Here is a 15,191-nt window from a genome sequence, read left to right as displayed (position 1 = left end):
TATTTAGAAAAATAGAACAGACCTCTGTGTTTTCTTAAAAAAACATAAATTGGGCTACTGATGTTTCAGGAAAAATAAAACCTCGGATGGGAGGTCCATAGGCCGATCGATACATGACAGCCCTCAAGAAAATACAAACATGCCTATGGACCTCCCATCCGAGGTCGTGGGCTGCGCATGTTAAAAAAGAAAGCCTAGACGGGGTAGCCCAAAACCCAGCTGATACTTGCTGCCTCAGTGATAATAAATGATACCTGCTAGCTCCCCGGCTTCGTTGTGAATTTATCTACTATAGTAACTACGTTGAAGCAAATAAAAAAATGTAACTATGTTGACAAACCCGTGAGACCCAACGTCAGTATATCATTAGGATGAACTATTTTTTTGATGAGGCACTTGCTTGCATACGGCCACAGACCTGGTGGGTCCCGACTATCCGCCTCTCCATGTACAGTCCTCTCCAGATTCCTCTCGTTTGTTCAGCATGTTCACAACGACAGACAGCTGAGAAAGTGCCTTATTAGTAACGAAACAACTGAACTAGCCTAGTGCCCGAGTGACACTACCCGACAGCTGTTCCGCCCGGGTTCGATTCCACCTGTGCAGAGAAAATATCTCCAATTTTTTTGCCTCTCCCTTTATTGACATGCGGGTCCCAATTGTCATTTACGCACACCACGTCCAACACTTGCCAAAACTTCGTCCCCCGTTTTCTTTGTTTTTCGCACACTCAACATTGTGTGGGCATCTTGAAAATAGCATATCTTTTTGACTGTGCATCATAAGAAGATGTGCTATGCATGAACGTTGATCAGCATGATGTTAACTAGCTGATAGTTCCAGTTTCGACCATGAATAAAACTACCAGCATGATGTTAACATTATTTGAAAAGGCCATGTTAATATAAAGGCTCTGCCTCTGAAAGCTACAGTTTCTTATCTGAAACTAAACTTGGAGTTTCTTATCTGAAACTGAAACTTCTAGTTTCTTCTCTGAGAATCACCTGTCAGCGACCGAAAGGCAGGGGAACCTCTCCTCTCCATCATCTCCATTCCAAAACCACCGTCTCGCCTCTCCCTCTTCTCCATTTCAAAACCACCCCCTCTCCTCTCCATCATATCCATTGCAAAACCACCATCTCTCCTCTCCATCTTCTCTATTGCAAGACCACCGTCTCTCCTCCCATCTTCCAAAGCTAGCACTGGACCACTCAAAAGGACATCTATGGAGGGGATGCAGCAGCGAATCAGGCAGATCACCGGCGGCGACCAGGCAAAGTTAGCCAGGTTGAAGGAGATCCTTACTTTCTTTGACAATGAGTGAGAGATTTCGAGGACGGTGAGGGCCATGTGGCAATGTAATCGGCGGCAGTCACACCGCAGTCCTTCGAGTTCATCGAGTATCTCCTCTGGGCGATGGAGCAAACAGATTCGCCCGAGGCGAAAGTCGGGCGGAGGTGGTGGGCATACAGGTCGAAGGTCGAGCACCCAGAGGATAACGAACCGATCGAGTACGATGTGCCGTTTGTGAGGGTGTAGAGCCAGCCGGAGCGACAAGAGTATTCGTTCTCCCACCGCAAGAGGAGGCCGGATGGCGTGACGTCACTTTCCCGCCGTTCTCCACGGTTCCCTCAACGCTCGCGTCGTTTCAACGGCGTCGGTAGGGTTTAAGGTAAGCTTCGCACTAATCTAATCTTCCATCTGCTCACGCTTACAATCGGTGTGACAACTAATAAAAATCATGCTTACAATCAGTCTCGAAGTACGGCGCCAATCACCCTAAAATAGCTTTGGACCTTTGGGTCAAAGTTGTGACACTGTGTACAAATAAAGAAAAATAGATTGGTGCTTCTTTCAGAAAAGAGTACACCCCTAGAAAACAGCCAATATAAGCTACTAGTTTTTTTTAAAGTCTAAGCTACTAGTATTTGGTTAGAGGATTTGCTGCCGAGAAAGATTTTTCCATAGTGAGCGCCACACATCCCACTGATGGTGGTGGATGCCAATGCTTAGATGGAGCAGGGTTGGTGTCTGTAATTATTACTTGGCACCTCGCACTCTGCATATATGCCGATTCCATCCGTACATTTGTGCAGTTCCACCAAAATGCAGCTGAATAACCCTGTTTGCAAAGATAATAAAAAGGCGTGATTACATTATAGTGGCACTAGTTGATGAAACATACACTAACAAACAGAAGAAAATATTACATCATACTGGAAATCGACCCACGTCTCCCCGATACACCTTCTGCCAGTGATGAACATCAATGTACAATGGTAGTACAAGGAGGGGCCTTGAGGCATTCAAATCTCTATTTTTGTGCAGATCAACTAAAATTAATCACCCCAGTTTGCAAAAACGCTTGAACATTAACAATGGGACTAGTTGATGAAACATACATTAGCAAAGATAAGCACTTTCTTTATCTACATTGGAAATGAAATGATAGAGAGGACACTCGCTTTATTTTAACCGTATTATTACTTCATTTTATGAGTGACACTAGGGTCGAGCAGGTGGCAAATGAGGTGTACCGTGCGTCGCAAGGATGAAGGCCGGAGGTGCTTAGACTGGGATGCTGAAGCCGGCTCTTTTAGTCCCTATCTTCCCCCTGATGTTTCTGTGGTAGCATTTTGGTTGTAATCCAAACTTGGTCGAGCTAGTGCTGCGTCCCCTACCTGCCTAGCTTATGTGGCCAACTTGTCTCCTGCTAGTACTTAGTCCGTTCTAGGAGCAGTTGCATAACTGCCCGTTTACACTGAGATGTTGTCGGATAATAGTTCTCTATGGTTGGGTTTCTTTAATGAAATCGGAGGGAACCCCCTCTTTCGATATATAAAAAAAACAGTGGCACTAGTGGTGCCATAACATTGCCTCAAATTAATAGTGCCACTAGATTAAGGTGCAAAATAATAACATTACTGCTTTATCATGGCAGTGCCAAAACAGTAGCACAAGAGCAGGATCAACATGCAGGATCTTTGGCAAATGGTAAGACCAAAAAGGAACATACCTCGTGATGGGAACCATATCTGCAGTCAACGCCATCATAGAAGGGATGACACCAATCACCAAGATGGATGATTCAATTCATGGGACCTTTTGGTGCAGTTCACCTAAAATGAAGCAATGTCCCATGAACTAGCTTCTTCTTTTAAGAAAAGGGCTCCGACCCTGGTTCCATTTCCATCAGAAAACAAAGCCGTCTTGACCTAGATGACAGCCGAGTAGTCTTCGTGCATGTGCCCCCAATGACTAGCCCAACTCAGTTGTCGCTGTTTAACCCTCGCAGTGATCCGAAGCACATGACACCTAATTTTGCGAGATGACAAGAAACCTTTTTTTAGATTTCTCACCAGAACTACAGCCCTGTACAACACATCCTGCATGATATGTAGACGATAGCCAATCCAGGCGTGTCTACTGGAGTCTGGTCACATGCATGGATGAACTGATCTTCCGTGTCTTGCAGGGATCGTCCAGGTACCAACATATGTACTTCTATTAACTCACCCAACTTGCGGGGCCGGGGAGTGTGCCTATGGTCGGTTCTCAATTGCGGTCCCACATGTGTGTGCAAACGCAATATGACACGCGTTCCATTCGGAGAGCAGCGTGCCAGATCGACCGACTGTCTAGGGTGCGATGCGAACGCGACGGGCGTGCTGTATACTTTGTACATGTGTACCGGCGTTTTCTTGAGGCTTTGCTCCATGGCGCAATCCATGGATACAGAATTAGTATACTGTACTATTTAAAAGTCGAGGGCGGGGATTTTCTCGCGCGGTAGGCGGGGCAGTTCTGCGTAGTCGGTTCGACAGAGACGCGAGAAGATGAGGGAGTAGGCTGCTGCAAATGTAGGGCTGTGTGATTTGACAGTGAGTTACTGCTGGACAGGTGGGGCCCGGTGATTTGACTTGCCATTATCATTTTCACTACGGCGCTACGACCGGCTTGAGTCTCCCGATTCCTGACCACCTCCATACAGGTGCCTCTTCCGATGCTCCACCATGTAGAGGCTAGCTCTTGCTTGAGATCCCACTCCTCCACTTTTTCCTTGCCTCTTTCCCCAGATATGCAAAAATGCCATGTAAAGCGGGCTTATAGCCCACTATTGTACTTGATCCTATAGGTGCTAAGCCTGCCACATAGGCATAAAGTCTGATGTGGCAAGTTAACTAAGAAGAGAGAGACTAGTTTGGTGACCCCATGAAGAAACGGTGATAAGCGCGTGTACCTAGATGAAGGAAACTTAGCAACAAAAAACTAAGCACCTATGCATTGGGGACTTGAGTTGCTAAGCCATTTAATGCCCATAACACCTCATCTAAGAACCATTTCATTGGAAGAGGTCACTCCTTGGCAAATGCAATAAATACTACAAAGAAAGAGATAGAGAGAAGTAAACAAAAAAAAACTCTTATAGCCAACCTTATAGCTAACCTTGTTGTATGAGTGACTAAGTGATGACTATGTATGACATGCCAACATCAGATAGCCTAACACACCGTGTTAAATCTCCAAGGGCGCGACCACGCGAGCAAGGCAACGGCATGGTAGGCACGACCATGATACGGGCTGCTAGCAGCCCTTGGATCTGAGATCGAACGGTCGCATGCTAAGTTGCTGAAAATTTGCAGAATAACCCTCCAGGATAGGATATTCACCCATAGGTCTACAATCACGCTATGCAACCGTTCGATCTCAGATCCAAGGGCTCTCAGAAGCCCGTATCATGGGAGAATGGAAAGCTTCGTATCACCTGTAATTTTCTCGATGCTTGACATGACATCGAAAGCCATTTAATTGGGCGTCGAGTAGAGATGACATCTAATTGGGCCCCCATAGTACTGTGCATGAATCCATTTATCCACCAGGCAAGCGACTACCCTGCCATTCGCACGCACCCCCCACTCGACATTTTTACAATCGATAAACCGCTCCTAGTCATCCCGTCCTTTCACATTACGGCAGTTCCACTAATCCTAACCCTCCTCCCAAATCCATGGCGTCCCAAATCTCCATGATCAGCGGTGAGTACAAGTTTAGAACCATCACCAGTGATGAGTTCTACGTCATCTACACCCGTTCTTCTGCAAAGGTCAAAGAATGCCTTGCTCGCTTCAAACGCATGTTCGAAAACTCAAATGATGAGTGGGTCGCTGGGCTAGATGTTGAGTATACCACAATCCTGGGAAGCGAGAAGAGTCTAAAGGAGGCAGAGAAGAAGAAGACCGCCATGATCCAGGTTTGCGTGCATGACTTATGCTTGGTCTACCACATATTCCATGCCGACGTTGAGTGCCAGGATTTTAAGAATTTCCTCAAGGACGACCGAGTCAAATTCGTTACTGTAGAATTTAGGAACGACAAGGAAATCCCGGGTCAGATAGGCCTCGTTATAGGCGACCCCTTCGACCTCCAGAAGAAAGGGATGGTGCCCTCCCGTGATCAACCTTCAATGTTGACCTTGGCAGGAGCCATGGTTCATCCTTCGTACGGTACACTGAAGAAACTTCCGTTCAAGTTTCATCATGCATGGGAGTGGAATGTACTAGATATAGACCACATCCACTACACTGCAATGGATGGCTACCTTTGTTTCAATATCTACAAGGGTTGGATGAAGAGCAAGAGCCAAGTGTGCGGTTCAAGCAAAGAAGTATCGGCCAAGAGGAAGAGGGACAAGGACGAAGTTGAGGACGTGGATGAGGAGTCCGAGTAAGGTGGCAGTGTCGTTGCTCATGGTGGTTCTAATGCAGTGTCTACCAGATTAGTTGTTTAGTTTAATTTCAGGTGTGCTTAGTTTTATTTGAGGGGTGCGTTGTGCTGAGCCCCCAGCAGAACTATGTTATGTTTCTTCTCGTTATATTTCGTACATTTCATCTTTTAGTTGGTATAGTACTACCACTCGTCTCTTCACATTATATACGTACAATATATATGGCCAACATCATATAGCCAGCAATTTAGTTGTCAAAGAATTTGAGAGTGCTTAGTTTTGTCAAAGAATTACAGGGTGCTTAGTTTTATTTGGTGGGTGTGTTATGCTGGAGACCATTAACTTATGATTGTGAGAATCGGCTTATTTTTGTCATGTAACATGGTCAACGGGTTTGATGTGAAAATAACAATGTCTAATGGCATTTCTGGGCAAACATCTAACTTAACAATGGCATTTTTTAGATATCTAATTGCATTTTTGAGCAGGCATCTCACAGATTGATGGCATTTTTGAGTAGTTGTAACTTCTAATGGCAAAACTGAGTAATGATATACAACTAGTGGCATAAATAATAAGAACCCAAGAATTAAATAGGTATGCTAATTTCTTTATTTCTTTATTTATTTATACCTTTGTGTGCGAAACAATATATGCTGCCTCCCCCAGATTTTCTTTATAGAGGCAACATAGAAATATATGAGTGCCCTATTAAATTTTGGAATTATTCCGGGTTCGTTTAGCCTTTTTTATACATTAATTGAGTTTCTGGTCATTTAATGTGCATAATTCAAATTTGAACTACAAGCACATGCTCCCGTGCACCAAAGTTGATTGAAAAATCACATGTGTGTCCTCGGGTGAATTTCTAGGTCACATGCAAGAAATGGGAATGAAATTCAAACATCTAGGCATCGTGGTTCGGCCGAGAACATTGAGAAGCTTGGTTTTAAAATTCTTGTAAATCCAAAACACACCAGAAAATCATGAAACTTGGCATGGTCTCATGTCATGGTACTACCATGCTGTGGTAAAAAAATTTGTAGAATAGGAAGAAGTTTTGGTATAAGTTTCTAGCAAACCGGAGCTTCTCTTAAGAAGGCTCGTGGTTTTGAGAGGGAATGTGTCACCTTTGTGTGTATAATTCAAATTTTAAATACAAGCACATGCTCCAGTGCACCAAAGCTGGTTGAAAAATCACATGTGTGTCCTCGGGTAAATTTCTAGGCCCCAAGCCAGAAATGGGAGGGAAATTCAAACATCTGGCCATCATGGCTCGGCTGGAAACATTAAGAAACTTGTTTTTTTAATTCCTGTAAATCCGAAACACGCATGAAAATCATGAAACTTGGCTTGGTGTCATGACATGGCACTGACATGCTGTGGTAATTTTGCTATCCGATTTGCGAAGGCACACACATTAACAATCAACAAAGTCATTTTAGAACAAGTGCTGTCACGTTACAATCAGAAACACAAGTATTGAAACCGTGGGCGTTCTATTTACCATTTACGTGCCACCATGCGTCCCCTTTTTTATTAGCTAGGAGGCGCCATGCAGGGTAGCTATTTGAGTACGGGAGGCGTGCGAGCCCTTTGACCTCCATCTGCCGTCCACCTCTCTCTCAAGGTCTCCATTAATGGCGCCCGAGCCTCTGTTTAATGGCGTGGCAATGTCTCACTCGACTGAGATTTAAGAGAGAAAAAAGAAAATCTGAAAAGAAAATTTTGCACGGATCTTGATGTAAGATCCGACGGACCTATATAGCAAGACTGATGAATATATATAAGGACGACGAGAGTGGATAATAATTGTCTTACATAATTAGGAAGATAATTAAAAAAGCCACATGCGGCTATGCCCGAAATACACAAGGGCGAAAGAGGAAGGAAGATGCATACAACGATTTGGCTCGCTGATCTCTACTTTATTTATGCGTTGCAGGTCGCGGGGACTAGTTCTTGTGGCGGGCGATGATCTCTTTCATCAGTTTAATGTCCTTAATATGCTGCTTGGCAGCATCCATGGATTCCTCCACCAGCCTGTTGCGCTCGATGCGGAGCATGGCATTCTCGTCCATAAGTTTCTTGATGATGACGCCCGTCCTCTACAACAAGGCAGCGGTCTCCTCCTCCTGCTTCTCCCTTCCGGCGATCTTCGCCCTCAGCAGGTCGCACTCGCCTCGGAGCTTCGAATTGCCCTCCCCTAGTTGCCGGATGATGCCGGTAGCCTCGTCCTGCATCCTCGCCCAGCCGGAGATCTGATCCATCTGGCTATGTTCTATCGCATGCATGCGCCTATAAAAGTCCTCGCCTGCCCGCGAGAAATTTTCCCAAGCCGTCGCGGCGCGGCGGGACCTCCCTGCTGCTTCGGCGGCATGGCGGGACATCTCTGCTGCTTCCGCGGCGTGGCCGGACCAGTCTGCTTCATTGACGGCACGGCGGGACCTCCGTGCTGCTTCGGCGGCACGGCGAGACCTTTGTGCTGCTACTGCTGCACGGCTGGACATGTCGGCTGCTTTCGCGGCGAGGCAAGACATCTCTCGTGCTTCCTCTTCCATGCTCACCTATCCCTGGTGGAATCTCTCGACCCAGAACTCACGCTGGCTATGGCTTGATTGACTTGATTGTTTTTTGTGGATGAGGTGTTGAGGTGGAATGTTCAGTCATCTTAGCATAGTAGTATTTATAACCGAGTACTACTAATACGCTCCTAAGTGGGAAACCGTTTAGGTTGTGATCAGTGTGAATAGGTTTGTAATTAAATATAGCGTGGTCGTAGTAGTAATTTGGAATGTGACGAGATGCACTCAAAATTTATTGACGGTTCTAGTTTCAAAGTGCGGCACTATTCCCAGATGGCGTAACGTCGGCACGTTTTCTCGGCCATGGTGTAGAATATGCCATGGTACTAGTTCTTTTTCTACTACTGTGTACGTGCAAAAACTGGCACCGTCGGATACATGTCTTACGCTTGGCGTTCGACAGGAATAGCCTTGTGGCGAGCTATAGACTAGTCTTTTTTTCAGATGCATTACACCTATCTCTCGGGACTTCTTGCACGCACCATCACTGCTCCCTAGGTCGATGCCACCCACGTACAGATGTACTCTGAGAAGAGGTGCACGCACGCACTCGTCCTCTCTCGCACACGCATCTGTAGCTATGAATTGTAGTGTTCTCAACCATCCGATTGGCTCTATCATAGGTTTCACGTTGCTCCTTGGCCTTGAGATTGAGAATTTTAAAACACGAAGGCTAAGATGGAGGCACGAGGTTTTGGTTAATGTGCGGGCCGCACACGGCACCAACACGACACGAGCTTCGTCTTCCTGGTGCGCCTGCAGTCGGGTGAGTTGTCCAAGTATTGACACAACCAGGCCCTCATTGGTATCTGCGCCTCGACTTTGGCTGGTCATAGTGGAGAGTAACATAGACTAGTTACTAGTCTATGTTACTAGTACCTTCATAGTGGGTAGTGTCATATAGTATATGCATAATTTGGCGACGAGCGCTCTCTATATGTACCACCTTTTTTTCTTTAATTACATCTTGTTAGTTTTTCTCCATGGCGCAATCCGTAGATACTACTACTGTACAAATGTATACATTTTTAAAAAGGGTAGAGGGCGGGGTAGTCTAGCTTGGTCCTTTTCACGAGAGGCGAGGGCCTTTGTGATTTGACGGCTCATTACTGTTGGAAGGTGGGGCCTTGTGATTTGACTTCTCGTATAAATGTGCTGACGACCTGAGGAGGAGGAAAGAACCGTGCGGTATACTCAAGTTTTCCACTGGAGTACGATGGAGGAGCATGAAACACGGCAGCCCAGTGCCATATCCTCTACTCTCTACTCTTATTATATATTACTAGCAAGAGGCATTGTTCTATTGGCGATAAAGAATGATCTAATTTGCTACTCATCCCATTTTTAGCATTGTTCTATTCGTGCCTTGCAGAGAAGGTGACACATGTGGCCAAACACCCGAAGCAAAATAAGAAACACATGAGCAAAAGAAGAGGGAGGATTATCACCCCCAAAAAAGAAGGAGGACGCACACACAAGTCTGGGGCGCTGCTCTCACTACATGAAGGGTTGCTGGCCACGGAGTCGTAACTGCTTCTTCATCGCTTCCACGACCTCCATCTCCTTTCGCGTCTCCTCTGCCATCTTCATCATTGTGTCCATGACGCGGGATTTCTCGACGCGAGCCTTCATCATCTGTTCCACGGCCGCATTACGTACCTAGACAGCAGCCGGGTGCTCGATGCGGAGCTTCGCCAACTCCTCCTTCTGTTCCATGACGAGGGCATGCAACATCTTCATCGATGAACTACTATTATCATGCAGCTTCTTCCAGCCGGCGTTCTCCTCCTTCAGCAGGTCGAGCTCATGGCAGAGCTTCGCCTTGTCCTCCTGAAGTTGCAGGATTTCGCCGGTCGCCTTCTTCTCTGAGGCAATGCTCTTCTTCAGCAGCATCACCAAGCCGGCGGTCAACCCCCCTGCTCATTGAGCTCAGCGGGCATGTCGTCGAGGCTCTCCTTCAGCAGCTCCGCCAAGCCATGGATGAACTCCTTCTGCTTATTGAGGTTCTTATTGAGCTGATCGGGCATGCCATCGAGGGATAACGACTCCAGCGCCGCATGTTCGCCTCCGCGTCTAGGGCGCTCCTGGGAGCCATCGCCTGCCCATGAGAGATCTTTCGAGGTCTCTGCGTGGCGGCGAGCCCTCTCTTTTTTTCCGTGGCCTTGGTTGCCGCTCCCTTGTTACGAGTAGTTCTCGACCTAGAGCTCTGCACACTGGCCATGGCAAGGACAGACGAAGAAGGAGGACTTATGAGGAGGAAGGTAGAGTAATTTTCTGTTAGGTAGTTCCCCTTTTTATAACCTAAGTACTAGCACTAGTACTAAAACCTGCATAGTGGGAACACGTTCAGGTTTGGTACGTACTGGTAGGTGTGAGCAGGCTTGCACTCAATTGTAGCACTAGTACTTTCGAATGTGATGGGAACAAGGTAAATATTAATTGATGGTTTTTGGTTTCGAGGCCTGAAATGGCTCCCGATGAGTTTAGTGGAACATAAATTTCAAGTAGTATACACTGGTCAGATGCGTAAATATTATGTTACTGTCAAAAATTGGCACAAAATACGAAGGAGACCAATGGAAGTACGACTAGCAACCCATGATTTAACTACTCGCATGCGCGCAGTGGAGTAGTAATGTCTTTCATCCGCTCTCACGTCCACTCAATTTGCATGTGCTGTATTAATTGACCACCAATGAAGTGAAGGACTTTACACGCGTCAAATTATCACATGGGGTGGATCTTGGTACAAAATTGCGTTCGCCCATGTACCCGCGTGTGCGTGCGAGGGAATGAGTGCGTGCGTGGCATGCGTGCACATCTTCGCTTTGTGCATGTACCGCCAGTGCGGCTCAGGGAGGATAAGTACATTCTTCTGGAACTAGTAGCACGTCACTATGATCAATCCACACAAGGATGTCGCGACAACGCCTCCACATGTGCCACGTGGCTTCATGAACTGTAAGAGAGACACTGTGTATCGTGCCATTGTGTTTTGCACATACTCGAAGTACTAGTAAGGTACACGTGCATTGCACACATCAGATTTTGCAACCAAATTATGAATAAATACCACAGTGTAGCATGTAAGCTCTGAGTCATATATGCTTCTCATTAAAAATCAATTAGTTTTTATAAAAAACCTAGGGCCTCTTTGATTCGTAGGATTTCCAAAACGCGGGAATAGGAAGAACATGGGATTAGAGTGGAATGTCGTCTTGAATCCTACAGGATGGTACGAGTGTTTGATTGTGCATAGAAAAAATGCAGAATTCTTTCAAAGAGGTTTGAGTGGATGGGATGTTTACTATGAAATCTAGTGCAAAAGAATCATATGGAAAAATTCCTACGGTTTACAATCCTACGAATCAAACAACCAAGATAGGAAAAATTCCTAAGGATTAGAATCCTCCAAAATTCCTTCGAGAATCCTTTGAATCAAAGAAGCCCTTAATCTATTTTATGATTCATGGAATTGTGCTAAGCATAAAGTAAAAAAATTTAATGGAAATTCAACTAGAAAAAAGTTTGGGCAGTTATGATACGGAAGATTCTAGAACAAAGGAGAACCACTGTTGTTTTGAGATTTGTCCATTATTCTTAAGTTCAACCATGGAGTCTGCTAGATTGTACATGTGGCAACATCCGATGGGGGGCTAGAAGATGGTGTGAGGGGCTGAGTGGAGGGAGACTATGAAGGAGTGCACAACTACGAGATCGATATTTAGAGAGAGGGGGCGAGAACATGCGTTGTTGCGCGCAGTGGCGGAGCCATGAAAAATGTCCCATGAGGTAGGGGGCCAAGCATTGCTAATCCTTTACGAGGAGGTACAATTCATCAACTTAAACCATTTTTACCAGCAATTGTCTAATGATCACATTCATATTAATCTCGATATATAGTGATGTTAGGGGGCAGGCAGGGCCCTTGCTACCCCCTGTCTTCGCCATTGTGCGCGCGTCTGAGAGATGAAGCGGAAGGCATGGATGATGAGATGGGGGCGTTGGATATATAATTAATGTGGGTGTATTAGCTATATATGTAATCCTATATAAAAAGGTATAGATTGATCGATGTGGACATGGGAAAGAGGGTGAGACCTCACTAGATATATAGATTGATTGGTTTATGTAGAAAACTATGAAAGACCTAGCTATACACACACACACATAGAGGAACATCGATCGTTGTGCATGCATGTGAGAGATAAAGAATACTCGATATGATGGAGAGGGGAATGTGTGTGTGTGTGTGCCTTCATGGGAGACCGACATGTGTGTGATGGATAATGCCGACCGGTAGTGTGTGTGCATGCATGCACGAGAGAAAGTTAGTGGTACAATTATAAAGAGAAGACCAATATGTGGGTGTAAAAGACTAGGTGAGGTCATAATCAATGTAAAGTTGAATTCAAATATTTGAATAAGAGATCATGATGTTTGAAACCCATGCATGCATGAATATAACGGAGATCAATGCGGTGTGGTTTGGAAACGAGCTTGTTGTAATGTATACACATTGAACAAGGTCAGACTGGTTTGAATTTGAGATACCGATGGCAGACATCGTTTGGCCACATTGCATCCGTGCATGGACACACTATTCTAATTGGAGATGATATGGGTGGCTTTCGCATCACATATCGATATCTATACCCCTATATTATATATATATATATTATATTTTATATTTTTTATATAGTGTGCGGATAACTTTAACTTTGAAAGATTGTCGTTGGATGAGGCCAATCCGATGGTGCAGAGCTGGCAAATTTGAGCACTACTGGCCGTTGGATATCATCTAGATTCCACCAGATTTTGCCACATGTATAATCTAGAAGACTCTATGGTTGAACTTAAGCATAATGCACAAACCTCAAAACACAAACACTTCTTCTTTGTTCTAGAATCTTCCGTATCAGAATTTCCCAAATGTTTTTCTACATGATTTGTTTTTACTTTATGCCTCACAACGCAGAATTCCATGAATCTTAAAATAGATTAGCTTTCTTATAAAAACTTGATGATTTTGAATGAAATGAACTATAAGAATTAAACGAACATCCACATCATGCATATTTTACTCAAATCTTACATGCTATAATGTCGTATTTATTCATAATTTGGTTGCCAAATCTCATGCGTGCAATGCACGTGTACCTTAGTAGTCTAAATGGTGTCTGTATGTGTTGTGCGTGTTAAACACATTGTACGTAGTATATCATACTAGTCTAAATTGTTTTTTCTTTTGGGTACACGGTAAGCTTGTTCTCCCGAAATTTCAAGCCACACCTTGTTATGCCGAAATTTCAAGCTAGCATCTGTGTCTATTGTCCTGCGAAACTCCCGCCTCTTCAACCCAAGCCTTGTTACCCCGAAATATTTAAGATAAATCTTTGTCTGGTTATGCTTCGAAAACTCCCTCCATCTCAACCCGCGCCTTGCTATTCCAAAATTACAACGCGCGCGAAAACTCCCACCTCCTGTGAAATCCCGACACGTGAAATGCCCGTGATACCCCTGAACCGAAAGAACCGCCTCAAATCGGTGGGGGTACTTTCGTAATTTACCCCACATTTCGGACAAGCGCGTCCCTAAGCCATGTTCCCCACTCCCATCCCATCCGCCCACCCATTCGTACACTGAGGCCGGCAAAACCCGCGAAGCACCACACCCTCCTCCGTCTGCCACCCAGCCGGAGCCTCTTCCCCGATGACGTCGCCCACGGCAACACCTCGACGTCCCTCATCCACCGTACCGGATGAGGATCCATCGTCAATCTGGTCGTCCCGCCGGTTCAGCCACCCTGTCCTCCACCTCCAAGGAGCTGCCCCGACGTTCCCCTCGTCTTTCGCACCACCTCCATTCCCACACCGCCGTCTTCACCTGCACTACCAGAAGAGCATCATCATCTCCGTTTCCTCGGATGAAGCTGCGGCCTAATCAACGCCACCAAAGATGTTGTACACTAATCGCCGCATTTTCTTCTTGATTCGATCTCACGGTGTTGCCGACGCTCAGTCCCGAGCCGACACGGCGCGGCTCCATCCACGGCGGCGTCGCCAGCCACTTCCTCCATGGCGTCGCTCCCTCGGCGGCGACGTCCACATCAGTAGGAGCTACTGCTGCTTTAGTTCTTGCTCGCGCTGCTGCTCTGCTCTTTCTCTCGGTCCCCTGCCTGGTCTGCTCTTGCTCATGCAGGTGCTCTCGCTCTTGCTCTTGCTTGCAATGCTGCTCCGATTTAGCTACACTTCAGTCGGCTGAATCGATTTTTGGGTCAGTCGATTTTCAAGGGGTGGGGGGGGGGGGCTAGCCGGAGTTAAGGAAGAACCAGCCGCAGCGGGGAGGGGGGCTTGCCGGAGAGGTACCCCACTATCTATCTTAGGGTTCAGGGGTGGGGCGGTGCTCGCCGGCGGTGGTGGGGCGGTGGTGTGGGGATCGCCGGAGAAAAAGCTCGGCACGGGGGGCCTACAGGGATGGCCGGGGCGACGGAGGACTGGCGGTGGGAGTGTTTTCGGGGCGGGCGGGGCGGCGCACCGCCGGCCGCAGGTGGTGGGGGTGGCTGTTTGGCCGGTGGTGGCTGGCGGCTCAGGGGGGTGGAGGTTGAAGATGAACTGGAGGCCCTTGATTTCGTATCCAACGGCTGCAAAATCGACTGACCATAGATGAAAAAGTCAGTCGACTGACGTGTAGCCTCACCTCTAGTGCGTTCAGTTTCAACAGTAAAATTCAGTTTCGATAGCAAAATTTAGTTTTGACAGGTAAGTTCAGTTTCGATAGTTAAATTCAGTTTTGACAGTTAAGTTCAGAGATGATTGGCTGATGTATACATCTAGCACTTTGTGGTTATGTATTTTACGTCATCTATTGGAAATGCTATT

The sequence above is a fragment of the Triticum urartu genome, chromosome 4A (genome assembly GCF_056163025.1).
Source record: "Triticum urartu cultivar PI428250 chromosome 4A, HENAU_Tu73, whole genome shotgun sequence".
Taxonomy (NCBI): domain Eukaryota; kingdom Viridiplantae; phylum Streptophyta; class Magnoliopsida; order Poales; family Poaceae; genus Triticum; species Triticum urartu.
The sequence above is the reverse complement of the archived record's forward strand: the minus strand, read 5'-3'. Positions refer to the sequence as shown.